Source organism: Tyto alba, unplaced genomic scaffold, assembly GCF_018691265.1.
Source record: "Tyto alba isolate M040663 unplaced genomic scaffold, T.alba_DEE_v4.0 Super-Scaffold_25, whole genome shotgun sequence".
Taxonomy (NCBI): domain Eukaryota; kingdom Metazoa; phylum Chordata; class Aves; order Strigiformes; family Tytonidae; genus Tyto; species Tyto alba.
The window spans coordinates 394359-412157 of NW_024881299.1; positions in this window are offsets into that span (position 1 = coordinate 394359).

Sequence of the window (17799 nt, forward strand, 5' to 3'; positions counted from 1 at the left end):
TAAGGATAAGCCAGGCTTCTGCAAGGCAGCTCACAGGTGTGCTGCTTTCAGGCTGACCTTGAAAAGCTCTCAAATACCTGAGAAATTAGTCTTTAATGAATTGGAGAAGTGGCTAAGGGTTTGAGCTCATGCAGGAGTGGTTTATCTTTGCGATGGGGCTTTTTTCAGCTTCTTGTATTCCGGCTCTTTTTATAGCTTGCTCTCCACTAAAATAGTAAATTTAACATAAAATGCAGGTACAAGATGATGCAGAAGTTGTCTCTTCTTCTTTCACCCCACTGATGTAGTATCTCCTGCCTGGGCTTGCCTTGACTCAACATTATTAAAAAAAAAACAAAAAAAAACCAAAAAAAACAAAACAAAACAAAAAAAAAAAAAAAAAAACAAGAAAGAAAAATAGGGTGTCCTTTCTGAAAAGATTCCCTTCTCAAAATACCTCATATAAAACATGCCTGAAAGTTGGTTCGCAAGGAGGGCATTGCCTTGCACGGGGATATTCCGCAGCCAGGGCCAGCACGAGCTGTAACGGCACGTTGGCAAGCGGCTTCCCAGGGATGGCGACCACCACGTCTCCTCCTCCTCCTCCTCCTCCTCTCTGGATCTCCGCCACTTCTGGGCTGGTTCCAACTACTCAGCTAAGGCTCGCTCTCTCTATATATATATATATATATTTATATTTTTCTTTCCCCCCTAGAGCCACAGCAGCCACAGAGGCACGTCTGTCTGCTGGAATTGGCATTAGGGAGGGCAGCAGAGGTCGTAAATGTTTCTTGGAGCATTTTTTAGAATTATGGGCCTCACCAAAAAAAGCGCATAAAGCACTTGCAGCTGTGGAAGCGGGACAAGAGAGCAGAAGGTGCATTCTCCTCTTAGTTCGAGTCATTATTATTGTGCTCATATAAAGTTTTCAAACGGTGGCGGAACTCCTGCAAATTCACAATTTGTGGCCTTTTTTCAACTCTGAAATGCAGGTTTCCCTCCTCTTAAGCGTAGAGCAAGATGGGGATTAGAAACACTTGCCCTCCCCACCCCTTTTTTCCCCCCTTCCAAGGGATTTGTGGGTGACATTCACCCCCCCCCAACCCATCAGCATCTTGTGTCTACATGGGGAACCAGGGTGATTTCAGCTGAACCAGATTGCTCACACCAGAACCACAAATGATCACTAATTAAGTGTCCACAGCTTGGCCTCCCGTTGGTGCACCGGGATGACTGGCAAAAAGAAAAAACGACAGGGAGGGTAGTTTTATCTCTCTCATACCAGCTTTTATTATTTCTAGCTTAATTATGCACAAGGCTCTCCTGTGCTTAGTGAAGAGCCATGATTTTAGTGCTAATTACCCCGAATCCACGGCGCCTGTGGGTTATGCTTCCAGAAGACTTCCAGCAATGCTGGAAAAAAAAAAAAAAAAAAAAAAAAAATGCCACAAAAAAAAAAAACAACAAACCACACACAACCCTAAAAACCAAACCAAACCAAAACTTGCTGCTTAATGTGGACACAACCAGTGCATCGGTATTCTGAAGGCTTGATATTTGGTGGGGGGAGGCATTAAGCCCGGTTCTGTTGACTTGTGTGCGAGGTGGTGGTTTCACAGCAGCTGAACGAGCAACCCCGTGGTTATCCTGCGTCGAAAGGATGGCGGAGGGGAAGGTGAGAGTCCTGCCCTGAACTCGCTTCTGCTTCGGAGAAGGAGCTTTAGTCCCATGCAGAAACAGCTCAGCAAAAAAAAAAAAAAATAAAAAAAAAATACACATGATAGCCAGCAGCTTGGGCGCTCAGAGGTTCCTCCTGGCTTTTACAAAGCTCCTGTTGTCTCACGCTGCCTGATTTTCTATCTGGAAGAATTAATAGCATCCTAGAAACAACCAGCAGCAGAAAGAAAATCCCATTTGTCAGGCTGTTTAATAGAAAGCTGCCATGCTTGGTCTTTTTCCCTCTCTTCAGACCTGGGCTCTTCCCTAGCACGCACGGGGTGACTTTCTGCAGTATGAGCTGTGCCAGGGAAGGGATAAAGAAAAATGTTTCTCTGGACACCCGTAACTCAGCTGATTTATCATATCTTTGAAACGAAAAAGTGCAATTAATGGCTACAGTGAAGGAAAAATGTCATGCATTTCGGGCCCTTGATCTCCAGAGGTAAAAGCCCCTTTATCATCTGATGAAAATATCAGCTGTGTATAAGCTAAATGGCTCATTAAATGTGCTGTAATGTATTTAAAAGACCATTAAAGAAGAAGAGAGGGTGAGGTAGAGAGGGAGGGAAGAAAAATAGTATTGCAGAAGAAAGAGAAAAAAATGTAACGGGGTGCATCCGTCCGAATCTGCATCTCCTGGCGACGGGCTCTGGTCAAACCTACACGATGCTCCTCGTCCTCCCGCCCGCATCCCTGCAGCACGCGGCGGGGCGCAGGGCCCGGCCGGCCGGAGACCTGCCCAGTGCCACGGCTCGGCCTCTCCGCGGGAGCTGGCCACGTCCCTCCTCGGAGGTGACATTTCCCCATAATTCTGGGCTATTTCCCCACCACGGGTTTCAAAAGCCTGTGGAGAAAAAGGAGGAAAACATCCTTCGGGCGACCCTTTGAGCCCCAGCAACCCCCAGGGTGGGTTTTTACTCACAGCTTGAGTAAAACCTTGAGTTTACCTTCGCTCCTGTTCCCAACACATAGGGGGGTCCACGTCCCGTTCCCCTCGCAGACCCTAAATCGGTGCAAAGCGGGATGACATCTCCCCGGTTCCATCGAGCAGCAAAAAAAACCTGCGCTATTTTTTTTTTTTTTTTTTTTCTGATGCGAACGCGCATGCCATGTGCATAACAATAAGAAATAGCAGTCCCATCTGTGCGAGACAGCCGGGCGTGCGCGTCCGCATCCACGCAGGTGCAAGCTGGGCTTCGCTTCAAATTGCAACCCGAATTTCCCCCGTTTGGATGAGGTCTTTCAGTAGCCCCCTCGAAATCCTGAATCTGCAGCACAGGGCGCAGCTCAATATTTGGTGTTTTTGCAGGTGGAGGCACCAGCTGAGTGTCTGAAAAAGAAGAATCTGAATAACTGCAATTATAACACGGTCGCACCGTGCTTTGTTAGACCGAGGCTGCTTGGTCCTAAGCCAGCAGCGCTGCATGGAAAAGTTGATGCCCAGATCTCAGGAGGGACAATAAAAGCTGGAAAAAGATAATGAAAACTGTGAGGCTGCTTGGGAGTTGCAGGGCCAGAGCCAATTTTCAGAGCCTGTACGAGGACGTGCTCGTTAGTGGGGATTTCTCATCGACCCATGCAGGGGGTTGACAGCAAAGGGCAGGAGGCAGCTGCGAGGGCTCCTGCGAGATCCCTTGGTTTGTTTTCTCTCTTGAGCTTGCCCGAGAAAGAGAAAAGTGGACCAAGATGTTGAAAAATTAAATGCAGCAGGTTTTTTGACATCCCCTTCTCCAGCAATGCCCGCAAGTTCCTCTCGGCCTTGCGAAATGAGGCTTTCATAACCTTCAGAAGTAAAAAGATGTTTTTTAGCAAAGAGCTGCTGGAAGGATGACAAAATACTGACTCGTTCATCGCTCTGCGGGCTAGCTTCAATCAGCTTTCATGTTGCTTTTCTGTACGTTCAGTTAATACGCTCTTCTTGAGGTATCTGGGCAAACAGGCTTCATGAAAAGGCTAAGAAGGTAGAAGGTGTGTCCAACTGGCCCAGCACCTAAACCCCAACGTTCATCAAGTACAGCAGGGAGGTCACCACTTCTGGTACGGAGACGATGAGCCCCGGAGCTGGTCCTCCTGCTGAAACGATGCCTCACGTCCATGCTGTTCAATATGACCTTTTTCACTGCAAAGAAACTCCAAAAAAGCAGAGCTGGGCAATGTCCCATCTGCCTTGTGAGTGCCCGTAGCGGCAAATGGCAGAGTCGCACGGCATCAGCGAGAGGATCTGCTTTGCCTCCCTGCAAACGTTGGGCTCTGACACCTCACCCAGCATTTCCCGCAGTGCTGGGAACCATACAGTGGTTTCCTCTGCTGACTTTTAATAACATGTTTGCTGCTAAACTGTGTTCTTTCTGCGTGCAGAGTTAATTCCTTGCCCTTGAGAGGATGCCGGTCTGCCATGCCAGGGCTTTGGCTGAACCACGGACCGCTCGAGAAGCACCTAAGAATCCTAGAAAACACAAAATCTTGGTTACAAGAGCAAGCCGTGCTCCTCAGACAGAGTCCCAGGATGTGGTTTTTCGGAGGTGCCCCTAGACCCCACCAGTGTGCAGCCGTCACAGCTGAAGCCTGGTGGTCCCACCTGCAGCTCCCTGGGGCGGCTGCCCACCGCCCTGGCCGTGGGTCTTTAAGGGCGCGAAGGTTTGGATGCTGGACTCCCTGGCTGACTCCTCCTTGTCTTGACCCTTCAGATATTTGGTTCAACTTCTCCATGAGGAACTGGATAGCTTCTTAAGAGTACTGAGGGAGAATGAGTGGAATTGATTAATTAACATCAGAATGAGCTAACCCTCAGAAAGGATGGAGAACAGTGGCTGCCCCCAAAGATCTTAATCTTCCTTTTGGTTAAACTTGTTACTAAGATCACCTTAAGTTAAGTCTGAGCTGATAAATCTGGGGGTAAATGGATGAGATCCTCTGCCAAGCAACACCCAGGAGGTTAAATTGGGATGACCCCGTACTTGTCGCCAGCCTGGTGACCTCGATGTCAACCAGTGGTGAGGTTTTACGCTGCTTGCAGAGCACCCCTGCATGCAAAATCAGTATTAATTGCAAAATCTCTGGTGGCTCTTGTCACCCTGACGTAGGTTTAGGAGCTTCGTGCTAAGCGCGTCTCTCCCAGGGTTTGCCCTCAGGTGCATGGGGATGTTGATATTGGTGGTGTTCTTCTGCATGTGATTTTAAAGTTTTTTTACTTCTTTTTTTTTTTTTTTTTGTATTTTTTTCCATCAGGCTCTTCTTGCTGCCTGCAGAATCTGCCTCTCCTGGTTTGCTTGCACAGCTTGTACCACGGCACCGAGGTTAGCCGAGGGGTGGTCGTGGCTCTTCACTCTGCGGTGAGTACAGTCCATGGCTCACAAACAACTCAACGTCTTCAGCAGCCGCCACCTTGTACCATCGCTGAGGTTTAGCATTTACCTCTGACACCTCAAATTTACTCTGCCACGACCCTCATTTATCTGCAGAGATGGCATGCTGTGCATGATGAGACTGCGCAGATGGTTTTGCCACGTTTGTGAATGGAGGAAAGCAGGGCAGCTCTAGGTGTGTATATATAAATATTTTTCTTTTATTATTTTTTTTTATACATATGTAAGTGCTGCAAGTAGCTCACAAAATGCAGGCGGGAAAGAAATCACCCTCAGGCTTTGCAAAACTTTTAACTGGGTGTTATTGAAAAAGCTCTGGGACGGAGGCTCACACGATCTACAGTGTCTTCCGGAGCGTGATCTGCTCCTCATAAGCTCAGCCCCAAGGACAAACACCTTTTTTGGGGCCATCCCTGTAAATTCCATTGATGTTCTGCCAAAGGGTGCAGCTCAGGGCTTGCAGCTCCATCATGGCAGGTTCTGGAGATGTCTCTCCTCGTCCAGCAGCAGCAGAGCAAGATGGTCCAGGCAGGAGTTCTTGCTCAGGGTATTTTTTTTCCCACATCATCTTTTTTGTGAATAATCCCTTTTTTTGGACACTTAAATCCACCCCCCCCCCCCCACATTCCTAAATCAAATTAGTCTGTGAGCGTAGACAAGTCCTCAGGCTGCAGCCCTTCCCCTCCTCTCGTGCTCCGTAAGCGTCTGGGCAGAGCTAATGAAACCAGACATCCCTGGTTTTTAAAAGCACTGGTCTCAGGATTATACTCTTTTCTTGTCAAGTTAATAAAATGCTCTGGCTTTGATGTGCTTCCCTTGCTAAATACTTCATGGGGAACTGTAAAAGCCTACAGCCCCCCCCAAACTCTCTTCGTTCCCCTCCCTACCTTGTCTCCCCTACGAGATGACAGATGCAGAGCGCCGAAGCCACAGCGCTGTGTGTAAACAGGTAATGGCTTTGGCAGAAACGGGCAGAGCTGTGGCTTTTTAGCGTGTAATTTTATGGACGCGAGTGTTAAAGAGCTCCAGTAATTTGTTTTCTTTTATGCTTGGGTTAATGAGTGGCTCTGCTGAGAGTGGAGGCTGCCTGGTAAAGTGCAAAGGGTGAGATTTTGGAAGGGAGAAAAAGGGCTTTGGGGCCAAATTGAAAATTTTAATTGCATTTTTTAATTATTATTAGTATTTAAATTGTATTACTATATTAATATTGGGGGAAGGTGTTGTTTGGGTTTTTTTTAAAAAACGTTTGCTTTGTATTTGTTCTACACCCAGAAATACTTGACACCAGCGAGCACCACCCAGCAAAGAGCCCAAAGCCCCAGAGCCACTGAAATCTCCCGATGAATTCATCAATACCAGGACTTTTGGACCAAAGATGCTCCTGGAGCCTTGGGAAAGAAAAAGCTGATTTCTCAGTGCAGTGACCCTGAAAAGGACCCACCTCGCCCATTCTTTGTATTTCTTGATGCTCTGCTCACCGCTGCCTGCAGTGAACGGGCTGGAGCGTAGCGACGCTGCGTTTTGGGGATGGGCTCTCCCCCCGTTATCTCGGGGGTGTGGGGGCGGCTTTTGCTACAGGAGGGATCTGGAGGCTGCGCGTGGGCTGTCAGGCAACTGATTCCGGGTGGTTTGTGACAAGGAGCTTGCACAGTCTCCTGGAAATGCTGCTGCTATTCCTGGGGAAAATTCCTAGGGAATGGTTTTTATTTTTTCACCTTGTTAGATTTGTGCTCAGATTAAAAAAGTAAAATTTAAAAAATAAAAAGAATGGAGTGGAATGGAATAGAATATAGAATAGAATATAGAATAGAAAGAATTAGAATAGAATAGAATAGAATAGAATAGAATAGAATAGAATAGAATAGAATAGAATAGAATAGAATAGAATAGAATAGAATAGAATAGAATAGAATAGAATAGAATAGAATAGAATAGAATAGAATAGAATAGAATAGAATAGAATAGAATAGGAGAAAGAAGAGGGAAGAGGAGAGGAGAGGAGAGGAGAGGAGAGGAGAGGAGAGGAGAGGAGAGGAGAGGAGAGGAGAGGAGAGGAGAGGAGAGGAGAGGAGAGGAGAGGAGAGGAGAGGAGAGGAGAGGAGAGGAGAGGAGAGGAGAGGAGAGGAGAGGAGAGGAGAGGAGAGGAGAGGAGAGGAGAGGAGAGGAGAGGAGAGGAGAGGAGAATGAGCACAGGGGGGAAATTACTTAAATTCTTCATTGATCTTTAATTTCAAGCAGATTTCCAATTTATCTTCTGAAGACACAAAGCAAGGGGGATTGGAGAAGCTGCGGAGGGTATGGGCAGGAGGCTATAAATTACCATGCAGCAGCGTGAACAGCCTCGTATTTCACTTCAAGAGATGGCAGGGGGCTGGGCTGGGGGTTTGTGGTGGGGTTTTTTAAGACTGAGTGGGTTACTGGCCTTCAGGGCAGGGTGCAGAATCGCTAATTGCATTTTTTTTGAAGCAGTGTTTCTGCACAGTGCCCAGAAATCCTCAGGGAGAGAGGTCCTACGAGCCCGGGATGCTTCAAACAACACATCCCAGCAGCATTTGGTCCAGAGCAACCAGCGCCTCAGCAAATAGCGGAGAGCTTGGCTGCCGGTTTGGGGGGTTATTTCTCCATTCAAGGGGCGGGTGCAACCCAGCGGTTGGAACAAATTACTGAGCAGAGGCTCCATTCTTGGAGACACTCAAGAGCCACCTGGATGTGGCCCTGGGCAACCAGCTCCAGGTGGCCTCGGTCGGACCAGACGACGTCGGAGGTCCCTTCCCCCCTCAGCCACGCTGCCACTGAACATCCTTCGGGGTCCCTGTGCTCCCCTCCCATCGCGCTCTTACGTCTCTTGCGATTCGGGGTCTACCCCACTGCAAGATGTCCCATCACTGGGTCATGACCAACCCATCAACCTTGGGTTGGGCCTAGAAAGCACTTCGGGCTCCTCAAAGAGAGAGGATTAGAGGAGAGCCAAGTATTTATTTTCTGGATCCGGCAGTGATGTTTTTGGGGTGCCCAAGCCCTCGAGAAGTGGCTGTCGGTGACCACCTGGCAAACCAAAGGCAGGCAGATGCAACGCCAGCCGTGTTGCTTCTTCGTCTGCATTTGGCCCATTAAAACCCAGCCATTTTCAAAACGCTTGTATGCTTGAGCTTGAGCTGACCGGGACAAAACTCATCATATTGCCCAGATTGGGGATTTTCATTCCATCTTTGGAACCTCCAGTTGGTTTTAGGACCCTGTTGCATAGAAGGAAAGCCTGATCTTGCAAGCTAGAGTCTGTAAAGGCAGTGGCTTTGTGTGTCTGGGATGGCAAATGGCAAATTGCTTTTTTAGGATGCCATTTGCAATCTTCTTTAATACAACACGATGTTTTTGAGGGGCAGGACCGGTGTTAGGTCTGGCTGTGGCTTCGTTTTTGTCCAGCACGCACTCACTGATCCATCCTTCTTTCTTAGAAGAGAGGGTATCTGAGAACAGAAGGACTCATCTCCCCTTTCCGTGCATTTTACATATCCTCATTCAGGACAAGGACTCTGCTAATAGGTGATTAACCCTGAATACACACATTAAAAATAAATAAATAAATAAATAAAAATTGCACAATCTCTTAGGGCAAGTTGGTGAAACTCAGTCTGTTCTGACTGTGCATATCCACCCCCAGGTTTGGGTTTGGGTTTTTTTTTCACTCGCTTGTGGTCTTCACCTACCTGCTGGATTTTCTGTTTCTTTTGCTTATTCAACAAAAGCACGATGCTTTTTCAAAAAGGAAACTGGTGGGATTGTCTCCTCTCGGACATGTTGTCTCGGCTTCCACGCATATCAGATCAATACGGCGTTAGATCTGTACAAGCCTTTGAACAAGGGCTAAATTTGGAAGCTTTAGATGTTGGCTTGCAAAGCGACTGCTGTGCTAAATCATTACGCCTGTGCGTGCGCACGCGGTTTGTCATTCTGCGTGTGTGCCTAGATCAAATCTTGTTGCCTTACATGCCTTGGATGAGGACGTATTTATGGTAGGATTATCCAGCTGCCTACTGAGTTGATCTTTTTATTTTTTTTTTTTTAATTTTTTTTTTTTTCCATGAGAGTAGTGTCCTGATTGCAGGCAAAGAGTGATGGGATCTGAGTAAGAGTAAATTGGTAGCAGAAATCAAGGATCCTGGAAAGATATCCTCAGTCTCCATGGGTGGTGGAAGACCGTAGGCTCAGTCGGATGGCTGCTCTTAGCTAAAAACCTGCAATTTACTGTACTTATTAGCTAACAGCTATATCTTCGTGTACTCATTAGCTAAAAACTTTATCCTCTGGTGCTCGTTACACGTGCCCAGCACCTCTCTTCTCCTCCTGCTTTCTCCCACGTCAGAGAGGCGGCATCGCCCCGTCGCAGGTTCCTTGGCTCTAACACGTAAACCACCGGCGCGCCCCAGAGCTTCGCGGGATGAAGCTCTGCCCCAAGGACGTGCATCTGCCCTGGGGTTTGCCGAGCATCTGCCTCCCTACGGGACCCCCCACCCTCAGCAAACATCCCCAGAGTCACGGCGGCGCAGAGGGATCTTGCACACCTACCCCCGTGGATGCTCATCCCATCGGTGCTGCTGCCATCTGTAAGCGCCGGGGGGGTTGGCCCCAAACTGGGTTCTCCTTGTACTTTTTCAGCCTTTGGAAAGCAGCTGTGGCCTATCCAATGGATTTTTTTTCTTCGTAAAAGTGTGTTTCATTTGTGTTCTGCACTTCAGGGAGATCGTCCTGGCTTCTCAGCTGGGATGGTGGCTTTGCAAGAAGAAATTGGAAGTTTCTCCCTTCTAGACTTGGAAATTCCAGGAGGTGACTTGGCCCCTCCAGCAACAGACTTAATTTCCATCACTTTGCTTTGAGCTCCGTGTCTTGCCGCCTCCTGAAGCATCCACCAAGGCGAAGTAATCATGGAAGAAAGTTGAGTGAAAGTCCAACTTTATCACCTGCCTCAGTGGGTCTCTGTCAACCTCCTACGATGCTGCTGGGGGAATCTGGTGGAGATCTCGGCCTGGCTTGTGGATCGAATTGAGCCTGCAGCCACAATCCTACGGAGAACCCGGCGTGATGCTGCGGAACCAAACAGGTTGTGGAGGGAAACGAAGCTGGAGGGGGGGAGATTGCAAAGCCGTAGCAAAGTTTCAGGGCAGATATTAGCCCTGAATCCAGGAAGAAGGGGAGAAAAAAAAAAAATAATAATTAAAATTATTTCCAAGCCCATTCTGATCAACTTCAAAGTACAAGGAGGGAGAGAAACTCCTGCTGCTGTGTCCCAAAGCGGGAAGGGTCCGTGCACGAGGACACGTGGTTTTCCACCGTCTTTCAAGAGCTCTTGCGTGTTACCACCGAGCACCCGGCGAAACACCCGCTGGTGGTTGTTGCGTGAGGGTGGCCGATGGGTTCGTGGCTTGGCTTGCTCTGGAGCTGATGGATGCTTTGGGGGAGGTAGGTGCCATCCTGGTGGTGACTCTTCTACCCTTGTGGGTCCCTCTGACGGCTGAAGATGGGAATCCCGTGCCAGACCAAAGCTCTGGATCGAAACGAGAGGGTTTTGCAGGTGCTTTGCAGTGCACGAGGTCGCGGGGCGAGGGCATCTCCAGCCACGTCTTCGCCAGCGTGGTGGAACGCAGCTCGTGCTTTGACGAGGCCCAGCAGCTGCACGCAGGAATCTGCCGGGTTCGAGTGACATTCTTCCAGGGAATTTATCTCCAAGGGGAAGCGAGAGCTCAAAGCGAATCGGAAATGAAACGGCACTAGAAAACGGCCGGTGCTGGCGCGGTCGGGTTGAGACGACCACCGTCAGGTCATCCCATGAGCCCTTCAAAAATCCTGGCGCCGCTTTTGTGAAGCAGCCCGGAGCTCTCACTGATTTTCTTTTTTTTTTTTTTTTTTTTTTTTTCTCCTCACGTTAAGAGCGAGATCCACCGTTGCTTTCCCTTTCTACGCATCGTGCCGCATGACAAACCCGTTCTCTGACCGCCGAAGAGGTGGCGCGGGCACTTTTAGCTCTGCAAAGCCCTTTCAATTAAGTCAGCGGAGGAGAGCCAAGCGACAAGATAAATGTGAGGCTTCGTTTAATTTAATCAAGCCCATCTCTGGCCGCTGTTCGCTTACACAAGGGTAGGAGTAGCAGACAAGGTCCCTTGTAGGTGACGGGGAGCGCAGTGTCTATCCTGAGTGCCTTTGCTGGCTGAAGAAACCCGTTGCACCGGCATTTTCCAGGGGGGGTTGCTCCTGTTTTATTAACAGCTGATCCAGGCCGAATTCAGACTTTTTCAACCTTTTTTTTTTTCCATCCCATCTCCCCTGTAGTCACCTTGGGGGAATGAAGGGGCGAAAGCAGGGTCTGCTCTGCATATCTCTTGCTTCCCTCCAGCAGCTGCAGGAGGACGATGTTTTCCAACTCATCCAGGAAGCCAATTAAATTGTATTTACGCTACAGATAAGATATTTTTGAGGTTGGGACCTCCCCTGAGCTCCACGCTTCCTGCAATCCTCAAACCTGAATCCTGAGCAAAGGGTCATCGCTACTGAGCAAACACAACTCAGTTGGCTTGACCCAAATCCAAGACCATTCCCTTGACTCACTGCAGATGAGCTAAAAAAAGTTTGTTGGCCGAGGAAAAAAAAGACATCTTGGTGTCCCAATCTGCCAAGGAAACCTTTCTCTGGGACCTTGAGGGACCACAACTGGCTTTCTTCTATGGCTTTCATCATTCATTCTCCATTAAGGGCAGCAAAAGGTTCTTTGGGGCAACTTCTGCAGGCAATATTTGCACGCTTGCACACATAATTACAAATATAGGTGCATTTCAAAAAATATGCAGAGTAGTTCCTAGTGTGGAAATACTGTCTGAAGACCAAGGGCTGCTGCTTACGGGCGGGCGGCCTTCACCGTGTTGCAGAAGGCGGAGGGAGCCTCTAAGGCGGCAACGGTTTGAGGAACAGTAACAGCAATGCTGTCACCTCCAGGTCTCTATTTATCAGTCCCAGTGACATTAAGAGATGTAAGAGTATATGATGTGAAAAGACAGCACCCACCAGTAGATGGCTTGTTCCAGCCCAAAGTGAAAGCAAATGAAATTATCTGAGGCATCTAGAGCTTTCTTGAAGGCGCTTGGTATCGCCCGTGGTGGCACGGTTGGAGCGTTTTGTCCTCTGGGAGGACCAGCCCCCCTGCATTTCATGGGCTGCACTGCCAGGCCTCGCCAGCATCTGCTGGTGAGGGAGATCTTCACAGCAACAAGCTGCGCTGGGGGACGTTCAAACCAGTGGCATGTAGGCGCCAGTATTAATGACAAGGCAATTAAGAAGATGAGTTTACGATGAGGCTGTAGATGATAGCTTTATCTGAAGCTGACTCAGAGAAGCCCGCGTGAACCTGCCGCAGTCTGGCGTGCTTAGAGCAATAAACTATCTGGAGGTGTTGGAGTGTCAGACAAGATCCTTCATGGTACGGGTGCTCTTCCAGGGGGAGAAGGTGCATTATCCAGAAAATCTCCGTGCAGCTGTAGTAATAATTGGGTTGGGTTGCTCAGATGCTGGAGGGAGGTTGATGGGAGGAGAAGGTTTTTTTTTCCCAGGCGGGGAAGCAGGTACCTGCAGCGTTACACCTTTGCTTGCTCGGTCACCTAATAAAGGGAAATGTGCTGGCGGAAGGTAACTGATGGTCTCTGGAAGAGGCGATGTATATCACAACAGATCCGTGCTGCCAAATTGATGGCCTGCCATACGTCAAGGCGTATATCTCCTCCTCGGCGTTGTCTGAGGTGGAAGGTGGTTAATGATGCCCCATTTCTTCCTACTGAACAAAGCAGTACGCAAGCCGCGAGCTACAGCCCACACGGTGCTGCCTGAGATGACGTTGCGTGGGGTTTTTTTAGGCTGGACTTACAGGTTGCTCAGGTTTTATTAAGAAGAGATTTTGAGGCAAGGTTGGTGCTGTGCAGGAGATGCAAGATGAGTGGTCTGGCAGAGCAGGACGCGCACAGCCCTTGGTCCTCTGCTAGTCTGACATATCTAGGATTAGAGCACGGTTGAGGGGGGAAGGGACCCCTGAAGGCAGCTGATCCAACCCGGGCCACCTAGAGCTGGTTGCCCAGGACCACGTCCAGATGGCTTTTGGATGTCTCCAAGGATGGCGAGTCCACCGCCTCCTTGGGCAACCTGTGTCAGGGTTCAGTCACCCTCACGGGAAAAAAGTGTCTCTTGCTGTTCAGGGGGAGCCGCCCGTGCTCCGGTTTGCCCATTGCCCATCGCTGGGGACCACCGGGGAGATCCTGGCTCTGTTGGTTTTGCACCCTCTGTACACACCAGTCAGACCCCCCCGACCTTTCTCTTCTCCAGGCTGAACAGTCTCCACTCCCTCAGCCTTTCCTCACGAGGGAGAGGCTCCATCCCTTCACCACCTCCCCGGCCCTTTGTTGGACTCTCACCAGCGTGTCCATGTCTCTCTTGTACCGGGGAGCCCGGAGCTGGCCACGATACTCCAGATGTGTCCTCACCAGGGCTGGCTAAAGAAGAATCACCTCCCTCAACCTTCGGGCAACACTTTGCAGCCCAGGACACCGTTGCCCTTTGCAGTGAGGGCACGTTGCTCATGGTCAACATGGCGTCCACCAGCACCCCCAGGTCCTTCTCTGCCCAGCTGCTTTCCAGCCGGGTGACCCCCAACATTGACCGGTGCTGTGGGGTTGTTCCTCCCCCGGGGCAGGACTTTGCCCTGCTCCTTGTTGAACTTCAGGAATTTCCTGTCAAATTTTCAATTCAACATCCTCGCAGACCGCGGCAGACTGTGAGTTGCTGCCGTATTGCCTTTCTGTTGCAGTAGCACCAAGGAGAAGGAGGTGGAGAGGAGGGAGAGGAGGTTCTCGCAGAGAAACAGGGCATGGAAGGACCTGAAGAACTCAATCTTGTGGTTTTTACTGAAAACGACTGTAGGGTTTTAATCAGCAACTTGGTATTTGCCCTTTTGCCGGAGCAGGAAGATGCTCGACTGCCGTGCAAAATGATAAATGCCAGAGAGAAGGGTATTAGTTTTCCTGGGTCATCTTCATAAATTGGACAGGTTTGAGGTGTGAAAGCAGAGAGAAATGCTGTATAGCTCACAGGGGAGGCTTATGACCCTCACTTTGTATGCGACACAGGGAAAACCAGGGCTCTGATATCAGCCTTGTGCCGTCACGAAGTTGCGTGACCTTTTGTAGGAAAAGGTGCTTTTGTTAAGCTGAAAAGGAGATTTTTGATGAAAAAATTCTGGAGGCTGCTGCTGCATGTGAGCTCGCCTGGTTTCACTGCAAAAAAAAAAAAAAAAAAAAAACCCAAAAAAAACAGGGAGAATATGTAATTGCTTTTGGATTATCCTCCAAGCCTGGGCCCCTCGTTAGCCTCCTAATGAGCTTTCTGCAAGACCGTGAGGAATATTACCAGTGGATTCATTTGTACATCCAAAGGCTTGTTTGGAAAAGGCACCGGGGAGCGACATCTCGCTCAAGCCGTCAGTCCCTGTCACTGTTTGCCATAATACTTTTATTTTGCTTGTTTTTCTGTTATGCAAACTTTTCTCCCCATTGCTAGGGTTTGCTGAACTGCGGCATTAATTTGGCATGTCAGAGCAATGAAAAATGTACGCCTGCTCTTGGCGGCTTTGAGCCCAGACTTGTTTCTTCCTCGTGCCTTATTTCCACCGCGATTATTATGCAGACAGCAGTCAGGCTCCACAAAACCATCAGGAGGAGAATACAAACTAATATGTGAGGTGCGAGTGATCTGCAGGATAGGCTCACCCTGGGGTTTGGTCTGTTGGGTGGGCTGAGCTCATCCTACACAGAAGGAGAAGAGAAGAAGGGGTGTGGGCTCATCTTATGTGAAGGGAGCAGAGAAGGTGGGTGGGATGTCCCCATCCTACACAGAGGGAGCAGAGAAGGTGGGTGGGCTGAGCTCATCCTACACAGAGGGAACAGAGGAGAAGGTGGGTGGTCTCATCCTGCATGGAGGGAGCGGAGGAGAGGGGACATCAGAGAGAGGAAAGGACCCAGTGAGAGGCAGCGCATCTTGTAAAAAACACCCAGAAATACCCAATGTCCGCGAATCGAAGAGATGCCGACTCTGCTGCCACGCTGGGCTCTTGAGGGCGGTGAGAAAGTCCTTCCCCAGGGACCCTGCATGACCTTGAGGACAACCCCCTCATCCCTCCACCTTCCCCTTCATGGCTGGAGAAGAAGCCGGGTGCTGCCAAGAGCCTGGGAAGAGCCTGTTTGCTCCCGGCCGAGGGCGATGGAGAGGGGGCTGAAAGCTGAGGCCTCTCCTCCACAACCAGCCATGACATCTCGGAGGAGAATATTTCCCTGTAATTGAAATCAAGAGAGAGGAAGGCACAGTTCCCCTCTGTTTTGCTTCACAAGTGCAGATCAGTCAGCTCCAGCCCGTCAATCACGTTTGCCCGCCGACGCCGGGCTGCAAAAATAAATCCCCGAGGCAGCGGCGCGATCAATAGCGGCGGCGCGTTTCGGAGTCGGGCTGAGGAGGACGACATCCCCGAGAGCTCCTGGGGGCGCGGAGCGGGTCAATTCTTGCCGCTGGTCTTGGGAAAAAGAGTTGTGCTCCCATGAGGTGTGGGATACGCACCGGAAAAATTGTAATTTTGGGTGACCGAGGCCAAGAGAAGAGGAAATTATTCATTCTGCGATGTCAGGGGGAAAAAAAAATAGTAATAAATCAGGCTGTCCAGAATTATTTTGCACTTTTTGCTCATGAAAGGGGATGGTAAAAGCTATTTGCATCTGGAAAGCAAAGGGTGTAGAAAAAAGGGTGCTGTGCAAAAATAAGGGGGGGACCATGCCCTGCGTGGCATTGCTGCGAGGGGTCGCAGAAAGAGGAGCAGGGGTGGGAGCGGGCACCGAGACATGGCTAAAACCCCCCTCCATTTCACGGGGGAGCATCTCCGTGCGCCAAGCAGGATCCCCGGCTTTGGGGGGGGCTTTTCCCCAAGAAATCGCTCCCCCCCACTGCTCCCATCATTTCTGCAAAGACGCGGCGCATCCAGCCAGGTTCGTGCAGTCGGCAGGATCCTCTCCGATACCGCACTGAGCAGACGGATTATAGGAAGGAAAGGGAAAAATAAAAAATAAAAACTGCCGCCACGTCCGCCGGCTGGAGTGTCAAGTGAACCTACAGAGAGTAAATCAGTTTTTCCGTAGCGCAACTTAGAGCGATCTCATTTCTCAGCTGCAAGGGGTGGGGGGTCTCGGCAAGCTCAGCCTTCCCCTGGAAGCATTTTTCTTCCAGGATGAGCATCCGGGGACCGTCGGGCCGTCGCTGCCATGAGCAGCCTTCATCCTCCCACAGCTGGTCCCCGACCGCCGCTCGACGAAGGAGTCATGTAAACACCGACCCGCTTCATCCCCTCCCACGACCGGCACGGAAAACGCGGGCAACACCCCACTTGCTTCATTAGTCATTAGCGGCGTTAATTATGCAGCCGTGGCACTTGAATTGTCTCCAGTTGAGGCTACTCACAGTAGGAAAAACTCTGCAAGCTGAGCCAGCGCAGGGCGATTTGTCCCAGAAATAGGATCGGAATGTATTGAGGAGGGGAGAAAGCACTCGGCGGTCTCGTGGCGACCGACGCAACGTGGGAGAGCGGCCCCGCGCTCACCGCTGCGGCGTTTGGGGGGGGCACATTTTAATTTCTGGATCATTCGTGACCTTCCCGGATGCCTCGTGCTTCTGCCTCCTTCATCCAAGAGAGGATCTCGACGCGCTTCGCTTCTGCAGAGCTTCAGGAAGGGTTGAGATCGCCCCTCAGAGGGAAAGCAAAGACTCTCCAGCACGCAGAGGTGTTGATTTCCTACCTGGGCAATAACCGGCAATCAAGAGAAAGAAGATTAAGGCTAATGAGGCTTAACGATCGTTCAGCGCTGATCTGGGAGCTGATTCTCCAGTGAGTTACGGGGCAGCTGGCACAAGGCAGGGGAAACCAAATCCTGCGAGAAGCGGAGCGAGCGGGATCCAGCCCTGCGAAAAAAAGTTTCCAGAGATGGGGTTGAGGGGTGGGCGAGCGATGAAGGGTCCCGGAAAACCAAGAAAACTTTGTTCTGGCGGCGTTTTGGAGCTCACGAGGGTGGTTTGGGGATGAATCCCGTTTTTTTGAGGGGGAAAACTCCTCTCTGGAGCTGGAAACGACGCCTGGCGTGACCCTCTGGGCGCTCATTTGCGCACCGGGACACCTCAGGGAGGGCCCTCTGTCTCGTGCTCTGCGGGGAATTGGGGTGCCCTCATTTGGGGAGGGGGGTGCAGGGATGGGAGGCGAGCTGGAGCACCCCTGTCCCCTCTGGGGACCCCTGTCCCGAGCCTGGCCAGAGGAATTCATCCCTTGGTCGCGCCACCTCCTCTGCGACAGCCAGAAGGATGGGTTGGGGGTGGGGGGGGGGGTTGTTCCCCATTCCTTTTTTTGGGGGGGGGTGTTTTCAACTCCCAAGGTCTTTCCTGAGCTCCTTTTGGCACCGAAAGCGGATTTGGGGCGCCTGGCAGTGAGCCATCCCCGGTGACACGCTGGAGCCAGGTCAGTCGGCGTGGGGGACGCCAACGCGCCCGTGAACCGCCCCCCTCCCCGTCCTGGTGGGACAGGGACCTCGTGGGTGGTGACACTCAGGTTTTATTCTCTTTGCCTCACCCACCCAGGCAGAGCAAGGCCATCAACCAGCTGCTTTCAAAGCCCCAGCCC